This window comes from Hylobates moloch, unplaced genomic scaffold (genome assembly GCF_009828535.3).
Source record: "Hylobates moloch isolate HMO894 unplaced genomic scaffold, HMol_V3 SCAFFOLD_15, whole genome shotgun sequence".
NCBI classification, from domain to species: domain Eukaryota; kingdom Metazoa; phylum Chordata; class Mammalia; order Primates; family Hylobatidae; genus Hylobates; species Hylobates moloch.
Genome location: NW_026652290.1, coordinates 62,656,804 through 62,673,550, shown reverse-complemented (window position 1 = coordinate 62,673,550; position 16,747 = coordinate 62,656,804). Strand labels below are relative to the sequence as shown.

At 47.7% G+C, this 16,747-nt stretch overlaps 1 protein-coding gene across 2 annotated transcripts in view; it reads left to right on the top strand.

Moving 5' to 3' along the window:
* Positions 1 to 290: 290 nt before the first annotated feature.
* Positions 291 to 16,747, top strand: part of B3GNT2 (UDP-GlcNAc:betaGal beta-1,3-N-acetylglucosaminyltransferase 2) — a 29,670-nt gene continuing 13,213 nt past the window's right edge. The window contains exon 1 of one of the 2 annotated variants that reach the window (XM_058428368.1): positions 291 to 308. The gene's annotated coding sequence lies outside the window, so the exon portion shown is untranslated. Of the gene's footprint in view, positions 309 to 1,320; positions 1,556 to 16,747 lie in introns of those variants that run through there. The other variant, XM_032177249.2, reaches the window with a different exon arrangement.

The window sequence follows — 16,747 nt, the reverse complement described above, 5'->3', positions numbered from 1 at the left end:
GCTGAGTTTGGTTAAGAGAAAGGGCCGATTAGTGAGTGGGCTCAGTTCACAGGTGCCTGAAATTCCTACTTAGCAATGTTCCTTTCCAGCTGATTCCGCCTCCGAGAGCCTTAGGAAAAAATGCTAACAGTTGGGAGCGAAGCGTCCTTAATTGCTCAGTCCAATTATCTAGATGGGTCCAGGTTCGGTTTCGATTCAGCGATAAGGACCAGGGGGCGGGGACGCTTCCAGGTGAGCCCCTGGTGAGGCTTGCCTCCCCGCGGAGCGCACGCGGGTCTCGCTGGCTGGGCTGGGCCTTTCAAGACCAGGTAACTTCTCCATCCTGTATCGCCAGGCTTACCTGGGGGCCTCAGAATTGTGTCAGCTGCGTCTTTGAGTCACCTTGGAACCCCTCGAAGGAGCGCGGGGCTAGGAGGGCGCCTCGGTGGGCCTGGGGACCCTGCTGGTAGGTGTGGTTGGCGCCAAGGCCGCCTCTGGCCGGCGGAGCCCTGCAGTGTCCGGAGGGGGCGGTCAGAGTCCGGCCCTTTAGGCCTCGCCTGGGTATCCGCCTTGCCCGTTGGGCTGCGGCACGGGTTCGGGCCGAGCGCCTGGCATCTTGCGTTTCTGGCTTCCTGAGACGGGCGTGGGACCTCGAGGAAACCACTCTGCATGACCCCACGAAGAGAACTAAGGACCACCCCTCACCCTTCCTGTCCTGGACGGCTTCATAAGCCAGAGGATCCAGTGGCAGTGCCAAGCAGGGCACCACTCTGGGTCGTGAGCACCTAAGAGGTGGAGCAAAGGTCAGGCCCCAAGGTGGCCCAGGCCTCCCTCCCCCGCCTCCCCGGCAGGGCCATTCCTCACCCGCCCCAGCACTGGAGGGGGCGGCCGGTGTCAGTCTAGTTCCGGTTACATACTGGACAGAAAAGGCCACTGGAGTCTGGCTAGGCGATGCGCCTAGTCCCCTAGCCTCAGACTAACCGCAAGAGGGGCCACCCACAACTGGAGGGGCGGAGGCTGGAGCTGAGTTTCATTCGTGTTTTTGGAGCTGCCGGGCATTTCCAGAGGGGTCGCCTTCCTAGAGGCCCCCTTTCCCCAGCTTAACCCTCGGCTTTGCAGGCGGGTGCGTGGGGGCTGGAGGGTCCCTGGAAGCCGCGGGGAGCGCGGGCCCGGGTAGGTCCTGGTGCCGGGTGGAGAGAGCGGAACCCTCCCAAAACTTGGGGCGCGGGGCGGGGCCGTCGGGCGGTGACGTGAGGGGCGGGGCCGGGCCCCATTGGCGGGCGGGCAGGCAGGGGCGGGGCGGGGCCGGGCGCCCGCGGCGGCTGCTGCGCCTGGAACCGGAGCGGGGAGTGAGGCGCAGCGGCAGCGGCGGCAACAAGTGCCGGAGGCCAGTAGAGTCGAGCCGGAGCAGTCCCTGCCGCCGACACCGCCGGGCCGCCCGTCCGGGGCGCCTCGCATGGAGCGTGAGCTGCGGCAGTCGCCGGGCTGAGCCGCGCGGAGCGGCCGGGACGTGGATGTGGCCGCGATCTCCCGCCCTTGCCCCCGCCCCGCCGAGCTGGAGCTGCTCCCGGACAAGGTAGGGCCCGGGCGCCGAGCACCCCCGCCGGCTCCCTCCCCGCTGCCCTCTCCCCGCCAGGCCCCTCTACCGGTCCCCTCCCGCCTCCCTGCTTCCCGGCCCCACCTTCCGGACACCCTGCTACCCCCGCCTGGTTCCTCGCCGGTTCCGGCTTCGTACCCGCGCCCCGGGGGAGGAAGCCGTCCCTAGGTGGCTCCTGCCGCATTTAAGCCTCCCCTACCTTCCCGCCGTCCCAGCCACCCAACCTCAGCCCAGAGGGAGAGGAGAGGGACACCGCCCGCTGCGGGGCTTTGGAACCTCCCAACCCATTCCGTGCCCACCTCGCCCTGGAGCCCGGGGACCTTCCCCCTCCCCGCTGCACCCCAACTTCCGGGGGATCCGGCGCCAGGGCGATGCGGGCTTTGGCAAGGGGCATCTGGGGCCGGGCCTCCTCATCCGGGGCGCGCGGGCATTTCGGGGAGGGGGGCGCGCGTGATTCGTCGCTTGCACCCCCGCACCCCACCCTCGCACTGCGCCGGCCTCCCGTGCCGCATGGGGAGATCAGGTGTTTTGTGAGCCAAAGAGCCGCCGGCAGCCGCTCCCCACCCCCAACCTCTGCCACTTCTGTCTCCGGCTCCCCCAAAACTGGTTTCTGCCAAACTTAGGGAGAACCTTTCGCTTTGACCTTTAAAAAAAATATTCCACACTGCCTGCGTTGAATGATTAACCAGGCTGCTAGCCCGAGTCGTGGGGGTGGGGTGGGGCGGGTTGGGGTGGGTGCTGCCAGGCCAGGGAGCGCCTGAAGCCGAACTCTGCCAGACACCCCTCGTGGGAAGGTGGGCGTGGGGGCCCCTGCCGGGGCTGCGGGCGTGGGGCTGGCGGCTACTCCAGCGCGGCTGGCGGACCCTTCTGGAGGCAATAAACCGAGTCACCTGGTTAATTTCCAGGCCACGGTATTTGACACTCGGGGCTGGGAAGCCGCAGAACCCCCTGTACCCCCATCAAGTAGAGGAGCAGTCGGGAGACTCCTCACAAGTGTCACAGCGTCAAAGCTCATCTTTAAAAATAAGTACATTTATAACCTGGGTTGGCGAGGAGGCGCTCTCCTGCCCAAAACGTAGGGGTGGTTAGTTTGTTGAGTGGGCTTAGCTCACAGGTGCCTGAGCTGTATCCCCCGTGGCTGCCTCAGCCACGCCAACTTCGCAGAAAGATTGTTTAGAACAATTAAACCATATTCTTTTGCCCTTCTCTTGTTGGAACCCTACCGTAATATCTGATAGCGAAGCCAGTTGGTGAATATAGAATTTCTACTTGTTAAAACAAATTCTTCCGGTGTAATTATTTGTGCCTCTGGAGGTGGTAAACGAGGTGGCCGATAGGGCTGGGACTGGGAGTGGAAAGGCGGGACCCTGGCCGAGCCAGTCCCGGGGCTCCGGTGCCGGCTCATAGTCGCACCCATGCGAATCTGACAGCTGACCCGGAGGGAGGACCGGCAGGGCAGGACAGGGCGGTCACTTCCCACTGTCCTAACTCCTGCTCCTGGTTCTTTTGAGTAGAGGGTGGTTAAGCCTGGAGGAATTTGGGGAGAGTTTTACTAGGAGCCCATGCGCTGTTTAAACCAGATTAGATTTTAAGAACACAGAAGTGCAGGAGCCCCATAGGGCTGTACTTGAGTTAATTTGAGTAATCCTTTTCCTCCCTGCCCAGCCTTTACAAATGTGTTTATCATTAGATATTCTGTTTGAAACTACTTTTTTAGTTCGGAATATTGCTTTTTCTCCCTACAGCAAGGGTTCACTGTTTCTCATTTACTTTTTGTGCAGACGGCATTTGTATGATGAAGGCCTAATTCTCTGTGAAACTGACCAGTTCTCACCCTTACCATTCATTAGACTTGATTCTGCCACATTTAATTCAGTGATCTTGGGCAAGTTATTCTTCACCTGAGCCTCATTTTACACATCTGGTTTTGGGGATGGTGGTGTCTGCTCTACAAGATTATTTCTGAGGACAAATAGGATGTTTGCCAAACTCCTAGCACTGCACTGGGAGAGTTAAGAAGTGCTTAATAAATGGTGGTCATTGCTGTAATCAATAGAGAAGTTCCTCCTGGCATTGACTTCCCCTTACCAAAAACAGTAACCCTGTGGTAGCCGTTTAGATTTGCCTGTCTGAGACTGAAATCAGCCACATTTGGCAGATGCACATCAGAAGGTTCTTAAAACCTAAGTAGTATTTTGAGGAAAATAAACATGATTTGCTTGTTCAAAAATTATGAATTTTTTTCTGGGCTTCTGGTGAAGGGCTGAGTATATGAAGGTTTGTAGTTTTGAAGATTTTCTTGTTTTAAAGAAAAGTCAAAAGTTTTAGGTTTCTGATACACTAAAGTTATGCTAAAAATAGGAAAGTGAAACTGATTGATTTTCACTATACTGTTCAAATGTGTGGGTTTTTTTTTTTTTAAATAGTTGCATTAGTGAGGCATCATTGGTATGTTCTAGAGAGAAATATGCGGGGCTTTTTCAGCTGATACAGGGATAAAAGGTGAATCCTCTGTTTCTCAAACTTTGAAACTTAGCTTTAAATGTTTTTTTCTTTTTTTTTTTTTTGAAATGGAGTCTCACTCTGCCGCCTAGGCTGGAGTGCAGTGGCGCAATCTCAGCTCACTGCAACCTTTGCCTCTCGGATTCAAGTGATTCTCCTGCTTCAGCCTCCCGAGTAGCTGGGATTACAGGCATCCACCACCATGCCCGGCTAATTTTTGTATCTTTAGTAGAGACAGGGTTTCACTATGTTGGCCAGGCTGGTCTTGAACTCCTGACCTCGTGATCCAGCTGCCTTGGCCTCCCAAAGTGCTGGGATTACGGACGTGAGCCACCGCGCCTGGCCTTAGCTTTAAATGTTTTCTAGAAATTCTGGGGTTTCATGAAAATCCTAATTTAGGGATGCTGATCCACAGGTGTTAATGTTTTTGACATACTGGGTCAGTGCTTTTCATTCATTCTAACTTGGTTAATGGATGCAGTATTTGACTCTATTTTTTGTATTTTTTTGATGGTTTTATTGGAAAGTCTGTTAGAGACTTCAAAAATTAATAACTGCCTATGGTTACTTTTATAAACATTGAGATCTTGAGATCTTGCAACTAGGATAATACTTGGTGATGTGTAATCTATTGCAACATCCCTGATGGTGGTACATACATTACCAATACTGAAAGATTCTCATAAAGGCCTTTTGGTCTCTTATGTAAGTGCCCAGGGGAAACTCAAGTCATTTGGTTGCTTGGTATTTTTGGTGTGTACAGAAGGTTAAAACATGAATTAAACTAGACTCTGAAGTGGTAAATGTTTCCTGGCTGCATCCAGTAAAGAACACAGCACAAACACCCAAAAGGTGTGGACCCAGCTGTCTTTTTCTCCACTCTCTAAGGTGGGATTGCTGTTCCTACGTACTTGCCAAATATGTCTGCAAATTACAGAATGAATACATTCCTCTCTCTGGAGAGGCAATTACTGTTTGAATAAGAAGTGTATGTGTGTGTGGGGTAAGGTTTTTGGAGAATTGATGTAATGATTTCATCATCACTCACTGGTAAGGAGGCTTTGCCAGGCTGAACAAAGCTTCAGCAAAGAGAACTTGTTACTTGATGGAGAATTTATTATTAGGGCTTATGTGGCACAATTACTTTGCTGCTGGAAAAAGTTATTTGTACTGAGTTTTCTATTTGTTACAAATTTTAAGAGTTGAGATTTTTGCCCTCTGTGTGTTGCCCTGTGAGTATTAACGACCTCTGCCCACCAGCTTTGTCTTTTTGCCTTGTCTTAATTTTTGTAACAAAAATTCAGATGTCTTTTGAGAGTCATACATGTGTCTGTGGAATTTTAGCTTTAGGTATTTTCATATATAACTCTAAGAATATGTTACAGATTATTTTCTGGAAATCTATAAGTTAAATTAAAAAAAAAATTTTCTGATGTGGCTACAGAGGGGGAAATTCCCAGTAGCCAGGAAATTGATACTTTCTACTTTTCATTCTGTGGCATTTTAAAACAGAGGGTTCAGGTGTCTTCATTCTGATATGAGTAGGATGTACGTAGCTTACCAGAATGTTGAAAAAATTGATAATCCAAGGTAATCAATTCTAGCATGTGGCTAGGTTCTGTCCAAGTGCCATGTGGTGGTTTAGTGGTTAAGAGCATAAACTCAGAGTCCATAAGATGAGGATTTTTTTTTAACTTCATGTATAACATGCAGTAAAGTGTGAGAAGTGTTAATATTAAGCATGAGCTCATGTATGTAAGCTCTCAGATTAAGAAATAAACATTTTCAGTACTGCAGAAGGTTCCTGCGCCCATGTCTTGTCCGTGTTCCCATCCCTCACCCTGAAGGAACTGTTATTCTTTCTTACATCATCATAGATGTGACTTGTGTCATCATAGATGGGTTTTACCTGTTGAACTTCATGTAAGTGGAATCAGTCATACAGTGTGGCATGTACTCTTTTGTGAAATAGACTTGAATTCTATTTTTACCACTTACTGTGTAACTATGGACAAGTTACTTAATCTGAGTCTCAGTTACGTATGGGGATGCCTAAAGTTAAAATTACACGAACTATTTCAGGATAAATTTTCTCACTTGTAAAATGGGGAAGATAAAGCCCTATGTTAGATTTACTGGGGAAAGTAATATATAGCTAGACCTAAAATACCTAGCACTGTGCCTGACTGCATTTTCCTCTTCCCCTTTTTATTTCTTTAATAGGGTGATAACTAAAGCAACTAGATCTTTTGTGTTTAAACGAGCTATTTCATTAAAAGTTCTGTAGGTCTTTTATTGAAAGTTAGAAGACAAATCTTTATTTAATACTTTGTTGATACAGCTTTAGCTTTAAGATGTATTATTTGTTAGTTGATTGCCTGTTTTTGACATTTCCTCCCTAAAGACAGTCATTGAAATGTCCCGTTCAGAGCTGTTTGGCCACCTGTGTAACATGAGCTAGGATGCAGTGATGAGAACTGGTTTATGGTCGATTATGGAGCTTGTGGAAGAGTTTAGTTTGGGTAAGAGTCATCAATAAGTGCCCAAGATGCTCACAACATCTGCTTTATGTTTAGTGAAATAATTATTTCAGAGGTGAAAGCACAGGGCCAATTATTTTAATTGCTTGCTTCAGACAAGCCACTTAAAACATTTTCAGCTTTTGTAATCTTACCGTGTAAGTGGTATTACATAATTCCATGGCCTCATGTCTCCTTATTTGTTTGGTACTTTTCATTTTTGGACCCATTCTTCAAATGTAACTTGGGTAGTACTTGGCATTCTTTCTAAATGACTTTCATTAAATGTTTATTTAGAAAAAATATTCAAGATAAAGTAAAGGAAAATAAAACTAATTCTACCCTCTCTCACCACTATAACTACAGTTAACTTGATGTGGGTCCTTCTAAGTGCTCATTTCTTCTTTTGTACACTTCTAGAATGACCTTAGGAAAAACATACTTCCAATACTTTATGGAAATTTAAAACAAAATATGGGCCTGCTTAGAGATGTCTAGCAGAGAAGGCAAGAGTCTTTGTAGGCCTAAGTTCAAATCCGTCCACACTGTGGTCCCTACTTGTACCTTTGTTAGTGCTGAGCAGACAGTCCCCAGAGACTCCATCAGAGGGTCCCCTGGTCTCCAGATTACAGTAGCCAACATGGAAAACCTGCCCTGGAATACTTCTCCGTTAAGACCACAAAATGTTTGGTGAAGTGGGCAGTTTGTTCTCCGACCAAACACGCATTGATTGAGCACTTGGTGTATGCCTAGCACTGTGCTTGGCTGTGCATGATTGCTGCCTTCAGTGGGCAGTGTGGTGGAGACAGCCAGGAACTGGTAAGATTGCCTTGGTAGAGGTGTAAGCAAATTACGTGTTGGAGGCAGCCAAGAAAGGCTTCTTAAGGAAGTGGCCATTGGGCTTGGTCTTGAAGGATGTGAATAACATTTTAGGGGCAGAGAAAGGAAGGTAGAAGTGCTCAAGGGATTGTAGGCTGAGAAAACAGGATACAACAGAAAGGCTCACAGAGGTCTTTTGGGGAAACAGCAGGTGATCCATTGGGTTTGGAGTGCATGGTGCTTAGAAAGGTGTAACAGGCCATGATGCAACCTTGGGGATCATGCAGAGATGTGGCAGTTAATAGTTATGGAGGTAGTGAGGAACCAGTGAAAGTTTTTGTGGTCAGGAGAGAGAGGGAGAGAGGGTGTGCTGACAAGTTATGGCCAGGCTTGCATTGAGGAAGATGGGCCTGAGCGTGAATGAGGCGAGCCTGACCCGGGGCAGGTCATTGCAGTCCCTCTGTTCTCTGCTTCTCATTTGACCTCTACCAGTCTCTCTCAGAAAGAAGCTGGAGGGATCCTTTAAAAACTGAAATGACTTGAGGTTACTTCTCTACTCAGAATCCTCCAGACAGAATCCCTGTCTTCTTCAGAGGAAAGCCAGAGTTCAAATGTCACCTACCGGGATTGGTGATCTGCCCTCCTCTCCTACCTCTCCTCTCTCGCTCATTTCACTCCAGGCACAAGGCCCCCAGCTTTCCTGCCTCTGGCCTTTGTGGTGACTGTTCCCCCTGCCTGGAACTATCCTCACCTCTTCTCCGAGAAGAGGTTTTCTCTGATCACCCTGCATAAAGCAGCCTTTCCTTTATCCCCTGTGCAGTGCTTCATATTTCATCTAAGTGTTTATCAACCTTACAACAATCGACTCTGACTTGACTCTTTGCTGCCTGTTTTCAACACTGCTTGGTTTAAGTAGGCGTTTGATATTTGTTGAGTTAGGCCACTTCATTAAAATTAGTCTTAGTAGAGGGGAAACTGAGGGCTCAAACCAGGGCAGGGATGGTACAAGATTGAAATGTGTATGTGTGTTATTTGGAAGAGGTGGATGAGAGAAAAAGACTCACGGTGGGTGTAAAGGAATTTGGAAACCAATTAGGAGAGGTTAGGAGAAGGGCCATGACACAGGTATATTGGGGCGTTTTTTAGCATATGAGATATGGGAGTCTGTAGTGATGGCTAGGGGACAAGAATGGGGGGAAGGGAAGACCCAGCAATAGACTTATGCCCAGAACTGCGGAGCAAGTCCATTTTGTGGGATGGGGCCAAGGAGCAAAGGCTGCCAACATGCAAGAGAACCCCGGGGGTTCCTGAGCTTGGGGTGGGGTAGACATGGAGGCCAGCAGTATTGGGTGCCCTAGAAAGTCAGGAGGGTGCAAGGACTGCGAAGATTCTAGAAGGTGAGGGGGATTGGGAGGGTCAAGGCAGGACAGATGGGCATGACAAGGAGCATGTGCCTGGAGCCTTTGGAGAGGGAGAGGCTGAAGATGGGGGAAACAGTGGAGATTGCTATTGGTGCAAGACCCCAGAAGCAGCAAGAGCTGTCACAGGGAGTGGAGATCCTGGGAGTGGGGGGTTGGGGACTGGCTGAGGTAGAGAACTTGAAGTAGGTTTTGGTCCCAGAGCTGACATCAAATGTCGTTGTAACTATGGCAACCCACTTAGCTCCTGTTTCCCACCTCCCTGCAAAATAGCATGAAACCTGCACAGCCAACTTCACATGTTTATTATTGGAATCCATTGAACTCATGAATATGAAAGTGTTAATACTCTGGGAAGATATTTCTATGGACCATAAACTTGCTGCAGTTTATTTGTGCTTCAGAATTTTTTTCGAGACAGAATTTCCCTCTTGTTGCCCAGGCTGGAGCGCAGTGGCATGACCTTGGCTCACTGCAACCTCTGCCTTCTGGGTTCAAGCAATTCTCCTGCCTCAGTCTCCTGAATAGCTGGGATTACAGGCATGCACCACCACGCCTGGCTAATTTTGTATTTCTAATAGAGACAGGGTTTCTCCGTGTTGGTCAGGCTGGTCTCGAACTCCCAACCTCAGGTGATCCACCTGCCTCAGCCTCCCAAAGTGCCTGGTGGAAATTTTTCTAATTGTTTATTTTCTTTGAGAAGCACTTAACATCCAACTGGTTCTCCAAAGTACTCTTTTTTGAGTCTTGATCAGGGAATAACACAATTGTGGGGAGTTTTATGTGCACCTGTGTGTTTTTAACCCTCCAGATATGGCTCTAGATTGTTCACTGGCAAGCCGGATGATATTTTCAGATTCAAATATATTTGTCTAATAATGAAAGGGTCGAAGTGTTACAAATGTTATCCTTTCTAAATAGTCAACATTTGGAACTAGTGAGATGTATTTTTACCTTTATTATTTTATGGTTGTATTTGAAGCTTGTTTATAAGGAACTTATGTAACTTTATTCTTGAGATGCAGCCATTATATTTTTCTCCTTTTCCTTTACCACATAAGGAATTATTTCCTTCAAATGAACTTAAAATATCTCTCATGAATACTCCTATTTTTAACTGAATATTTCTTTTTTTAAAAAACTTTTATTTCTCAAAGTTCTGATGGATCGTCTTTTTTTTTAACTCTTTACAATGGAAATTTTCAAACAAGTGCAGATACAGAGAATGGTATCATGAAGCTTCAGGTAGCCACCAGCGGCTTCAGGGTGATGATTCTTTATTTTCTTCTCTACGCCACTCACGACTAAGGGCCCATGGGCACCATCCAGAGAGGGAGAGAGAGGAGGTCACACTGGACCACAGAATGTGCAGTCATCAATTTAGAGATAGTGGAGGCTGGGGGAGAGGGTTGGATGCCCCCAGGGAGAGTGAGAGGCAGACCAGGGAGACTGGAAGCCCGTGGCATCGGGATTGCTGTGGTCCCTGGTCCCTCCACATATGTGATCACCTACGGTATATGAAGGGAACGTGCAGAGGCTCGCTTAAAACTGAGGTGACTTAAATTGCTTGGTAAAAGAGGCCCAGTTTCTAAGCAGTTCAATAGGGTGCCCACATACTGAGCAAACGTGTTCTCTTTTTACCGTGGTGACAAAAACTTTTCTTGGCAGGTGGCCAGAGAAAGCTATGTTACTATTGCACTTCTTTAAATATGGAAGCAAGTCTTGGTTGAAGGCCTGAATGATGCCTCCCCTTATATAGAACATTTGGATAAAAGGCCAAAGTGTTACTTTTTTTGAGGATACATATTTTAAAATGTATATGGTTTATTTTGATATTTAAAAAGAAACAACTTGAAAAGAACAGTCCTGAAACACTTGTCAGTAAGGTGTTGGGATTTAACCAGCCTTTGAGAAAGGGAGAAGGGGCGGGACAGGAATCCGAGATGGAGCACGGAGCAGGGAGCTGGTTTGCTTGTTTGCCACCTTGCTCTGAAGTTGCCACCCAGGGTCACACGTCACTAGAAGTGTTGTCCTCTGGGAGGAGGATGATCTCTGACTGTGGAGAAGAGGCAGCATCCTAGAGGGAGCCCAATTTAACTGGATGCTCAGTGTGAGAGGAGGAGCGCTGGCACTTAGTGGCTGGGTGCTGTGGGCGGGGCCTGCCAGCCCTTGGCTGTCATTTGCCACCTGAGGAACAGGCTGCTTAGTTCCAGCCTCCCGGCTCACCTGGAACCATTTCTCCTGGGAAGCATCATAGCCAAGAGAGTGGATTCCAGGCGGTGAGGGCTTGGTACTCCTTTTGGGGGATCCTGAGTGCCAGGAGGAGAGGATGAAATCGATGGAGTGGGGGAATCGAGGCTGTCCTCATGGAGGAGGAGACAGGATTTGAACCTGGGCCTTCAAGGATGGGGGTAAAGATGGAGAGAAGCAAGATAAGGGATGTTTTAAGCCAGGAGAAACCAGGCTGAGCGGAGGTATGGGTGGAGGATAGTAGTTGTTGTTAAGGGGTGCTGGTGTCTAGAGGCCTCCGGGAGGGGTTTTAGGGGTGGCCTGCCTGGATCAAGGATCAGCTTGGATGTGCTCAGCGAGAATGGGGATGCCCATTTCCCTCCATGCAGCTCTGGGCTGGCGGCGGCCCATCTGGATTCTTAGTTCCTGCCCTCTCCCGCTACTTTTTCTGGGAACATCAGACAACTTTCCGATCCAGTGAGCCAGTTTACTTTTCTGTGAAATGAAGACACCTCAGTCACCACTTGACTGTGTATCCAGTTGCGCCCATGGCATATAGACAAGCCCCCACTCAGCTAATGGGTGGGCACTAGGTGGGCAGTGGTTAATTTGTTTTATTATAAGGAGTGTCCTTGATACCTTTATCTCATTTCTCTATTTTTTTCCCTTCCCCAAAGTATCATACCATGCACTTTAATCCAATATTATTTTTATGTATTTTTTATTCTTGTGGAGACAGGGTCTCTCTATGTTGCCCAGGCTGGCCTCGAGCGATCTTCTCACCTCCACCTCCCAAAGCACTGGGATTACAGGTGTAAGCCACTGTGCCTGGCCTAGTACAACATTATTTAAAAATCTCTACACATGCCTATTCTGCAGAACTTTCTGCACTCTTTGTGCCTGCTTTTGGAAGAGCGAGTCAGGCAGCTCTCTCCAAGCTGCTCCCCTACAAGACTCCAGATGGATAAGCCGAGGAGTCCTGCAGTCTGAAGTTGTAGTACCTCACTTTCTGGTGTCCCCTTCACTGTAACCAAGGGCATATTCTCTTTTAAGAAAATGTGTCACTGGAAACCTTCATCCTAACTACCAAGAAATTGAGACTTCCCAAAGCAGTTTATTAAATTACTTAAAATACAATGAATGTCATTGGTATAATTGTAAATATTTATTGAAGTTACAAAAGGTTATTTTTAATATGCTATATGTAATCTCAAGTTGCAGCATGTTCAAACAATGCTTTTCTGATTTTGAGGTTATATTTTTATTTTGGAAGGAAGACAAATGTAAACGTTTATCTTGCAGGGAAATGTCAGGGATGCTCTCAAAGTCTACAGTTCTTTTTTTTTTTTTTTTTTTTTTAAGACAAGGTCTCACTCTGTCACTCAGGCTGGAGTGCAGTGGCACCATCTGGGTACACTGCAACCTCCACCTCCTGGGTTCAAGCGATTCTTCTGTCTCAGCCTCACGAGTAGTTGGGACAACAGACATGCTACAGGCCCCCATGCCCAGCTAATTTTTGTATTTTTTTGCAGAGACGGAGTTTTATCATGTTGGTTAGACTTACGGTTCTTGAGAGACAAGAATTGCCAAGTATAATTTAATAGAATTGGAAGGGCAGTGGTTGTTTTGAAAGAGTTTGTCTGTAGAGTACCTGATGGAAGCGAGGTAGATCAGTGGTCCCCAACCTTTTTAGCACTGGGGACCGGCTTTGTGAAAGAGTTTTCCACGGACTCCAGGGTGGGAGGACATGCGAGATGGTTTCGGGATGAAACTGTCTCACCTTAGATCATCAGGCATCAGATTCTCGTAAGGAGCATGCAACCTAGATCCTTGCATGCGCGGTTCACAAAGGGTTCGCCCTCCTGTGAGAATGTAATGTCGAGCTGATCTGACAGGAGGCGGAGCTCAGGCAGTAATGCTTGCAGGCCTGCCCACCACTGCTTACCACCAGCTGTGTGGCCCTGTTCCTAACAGACCATGGACCGCTAGGGGTCCGTGGCCCAGGGTTTGGGGACCCCTGCCATAGATTATTCTTTTTGCCAGGGAAAATAATGGATTGAATTTGATTGCCTGAGTGCTTAATATTAAAATGCTTGTTTTAAAATTTAAAATTTGTGCTTCTCTGTGTGTGGCCAGTTATCACACCAATGGAACTAGGTGATGGGGAATGGTGTACTTTTGAAAGTTGATCTTATGAATTTGAGAGGGGTCATCTTTAAATTTTGTAAATTGGTCATTAGTTGAATTCTTGTACATTTTACTATGTAAAATGACAGTAATCACTTTTTCATACCTATGTGAAAATAGTCTCCTTGTCTGTATGTGTCTGTAGACATGAGGAGCCCACATAACAGACAACAGATTCCTCCTTCCTTCCCCCTTCCTTCCCCTCTTCCTCCCCCCGCAATCTCTACGCCAAGACTGCCAAGATGGGGCCGATGGCCTACTTATTTCCAGAAGCACTTGCACAAGGTCACTTTGATAACAGTTTATATAATGGGATTCTGTTTCTAGTCCAGTAAATGTAATTTATGCTTGTGCGTTTCTATTAATTTTTAATTGCCTTCTTTCTCACCTCCCCCATCCCTGAGGCCTATGTTTGTTTATAGATTTATTTAATTGTATGTGTTTCCTGAGTCATGTTTTTAGGTGATTTACTGCCTTGAGATGACACCACGTAATTCTGTCTTGAGGAGTGAGGCCTAGAGGGGAAAGCTCCAGAATTGGTAGATGCTTAGGATACTTAAGGAGAAGAGGGCCAGGACTGGCACAGAGCCAGGGACCGGGGGAGGGATGCTGGGGAGGGGGGCATGTGTGAAATTACCCAAGAATGGTTTGCTAGAGCAGTGTTTAAAATGTTTGATCAAAATGGTCAAAGAATACAAAATGTCCTTAGGTTAGGTCCTGGTTCCTTTACTGTCCCTCCCCTTCTTGTTCTCATATTTATTGATTGTGTGTTGAGTGGTAGGCACTAGAGATGCGGAAGTGAATATGGCCCACTCTGCCCAGGAGTCCTTGGTGTGTCAGACCTGTTATCACACAGTGTGCTAAGTCAGATAAATGTGGGTGAGGTGGTGGTAACAGCAAGGGGGAAGAAATATAAGCAGCCCAATCTGGGTGGGGGCAGTGGGGTGGGAGGAAGAGGTGATACATTGGCGCTTTTTTTTTTTTTTTTAGAGAGAGAGTCTCACTCTCGCCCAGGCTGGGTTGGAGTGCAGTGGTACATCTCAGCTTACTGCAGCCTCTGCCTCCCGGGTTCCCGGGTTCAAGCGCCTCAGCCTTCCTAGTAGCTGGGATTACAGGCATGAGCCACCACACCTGGCTAATTTCGGGCCATTGGCTCTTTTGTTTTTATGTTGATAGCCCAGAATGGAAGCTATAGACTGTGAGAAAAAGACTTTGTTACTAATGATAATTTTGACTAATGGACTCCCCAGTCCCCTGGTACTCGTGGTAGTAATCCTGGTTCTCCTCCCCAGGGCAGCCTTGGGCAAGGCTCTGTCTCCCTGTGCCTTGGTCTCCTGTGCTGTAAAAGAGGTATTACAGTGGATGGTCTATAAGGCCCTGGTATAGAAATTCTTGGAGCTTCTTTCTGGTAATGAAATTGGTCACAATCTGTGTGTGAATTCATGTGCATGTTGTTGAAAAACAAGTAAAAGAATGAGGTAACCCAGGCGTGGTGGCACACTTGGAGTCCCAGCTACGAGCTGGTGGCTGAGGTGAGAGGATCACTTGAGCCCAGGAATTCAAGACCAGATGGGGCAACACAGAACACAGGCCAGACCCTTTACCCGCCCTCACCCCCCACACACACCAAGAGTGAGATGGTACAGTTGGTGGGTAACGCTGGTTCTTTGATCCCTTTTCTGTCACAGGAGAGCTGGGGTCTGGACCAGCCCTGTGCCACCGTCCCAACCCTGTGGCAGGTTGTAAGGCTGTGCTGGTCTCCCTTCACTGCAGGCTGTGATGTTGGAGGGAAGGAAAGGCAGATTTTCTCCACCTGTAGCCGGCTCTGACAGGTGTTTAAGACGAGGCTAGTTTAAGCCCCGGCAGTCTCTCATCCTTTTGTATGAATAATCAAAACTAAGTCATCACAAAACACATCCGCAGGGGATTCTGCCTATGGTGCGGAAGTGTTACCAGACCAGGACCCCTGGATATGTTAAACCACTGAGTGGTTCCCAACCGGCCATTTTGTTGTCGACATTATTACTTTCTCCTATCAATTTGGAAAAAAAAAATTCAATTTCCCCTGCCTTTCCTTGGAATGGTTTACATCTTCCTGGGTGGGTATCCACAAATGCAATAATTTTGGTACCTTAATTTTTTAAAAGTACAACTTTATTTGGGGATTCTCTATCCTCCTCGAGCAACGGTGTTGTGTGGTACAAAGTATAAGAGCTTAGACCCAGGGTTGGGGCCGAAGTCCAAACACTGGCTCCACTGGGATTAGCTCTGTGACCTCAAACTAATTGCCTCACATTTTTTAGCTTGTTGTGGAGATTAAATGAGATGAGAACATCCCAACATTAAAAATGGGCAAAGGGCATAGGGGAGTAGGAAGACCAGGAAGGAAGCATATGAAAAGATGGCGTCAATTAAAACAGGGAGATGTTCTTTTTTGGTAAAGATTAAAAAGGAGGACAGTGGCCGGGTGCGGTGGCTCAGACCTGTAATCCCAGCACTTTGGGAGGCTGAGGTGGGCAGATCACTTGAGGTCAGGAGTTCGAGACCAGCCTGGCTAATATAGCGAAACCCCATCTCTACTAAATAATACAAAAATTAGCTGGGTATGGTGGTGGGCACCTATAGTCCCAGCTACTTGGGAGGCAGAAGTAGGAGAATCACTTGAACCCGGGAGGCAGAGGTTGCAGTGAGCTGAGATTGCACCACTGACTCCAGCCTGGACGACAGAGCAAGACTCCATCGCAAAAAAAAAAAAATAAATAGGAGTACAGTATTCACTGTCAGTGTGGATGACTTCATGCTCTTGGGTATACAACGAGAGGATAAATCAGTCTGACCTTTCCTTTTGGTGGGAGGTTAAGGGTGAGAGTGAGGGGAATAGCTTGATTCTATGCTAACTGACTTTAAAAGGTTGGGTTCCCTTCATAATGTTTCCTCCAGAAATAACCAGATGATGATGTGTCTAGGAGGGTGTTTATGTGTTTTCAGTTATAGGAAAAATCAGAAACAACTCATAAGCTCATTGATTAGCAATTGGTAAAGCCGTTGGGTGGGGTGGCTCATGCCTGTAATCCCAGCACTTTGGGAGGCTGAGGCAGGTGGATCATTTGAGGACAGGAGTTTGAGACCAGCCTAGGCGACATGGCGAAACCCTGTCTCCACAAAAAATACCAAAATTAGCCAGGTGTGGTGACATGCCTGTAGTCCCAGCTACTCAGGAGGCTGAAGTGCGGGGGGATTGATTGAACCCAGGAGGTTGAGGCTGCAGTGAGCTGTGATTGCGCCACTGCACTTCAACCTGGGTGACAGTAAGACCCTGTCCCCCCCGCCCCCCAAAAAAATTTGATAAGGCAGACCACGTTTACCTATATTCTGTCAGGGGAGTTAGAGATCCGACAGAAGACAAATGACTCTTCCCCTGTGAGCTGAATCTGCTTTAGAGAAATTAAGTCTTCGGGACAACAAAACCAACTAAAATTGTAATCAATGGGCATCCA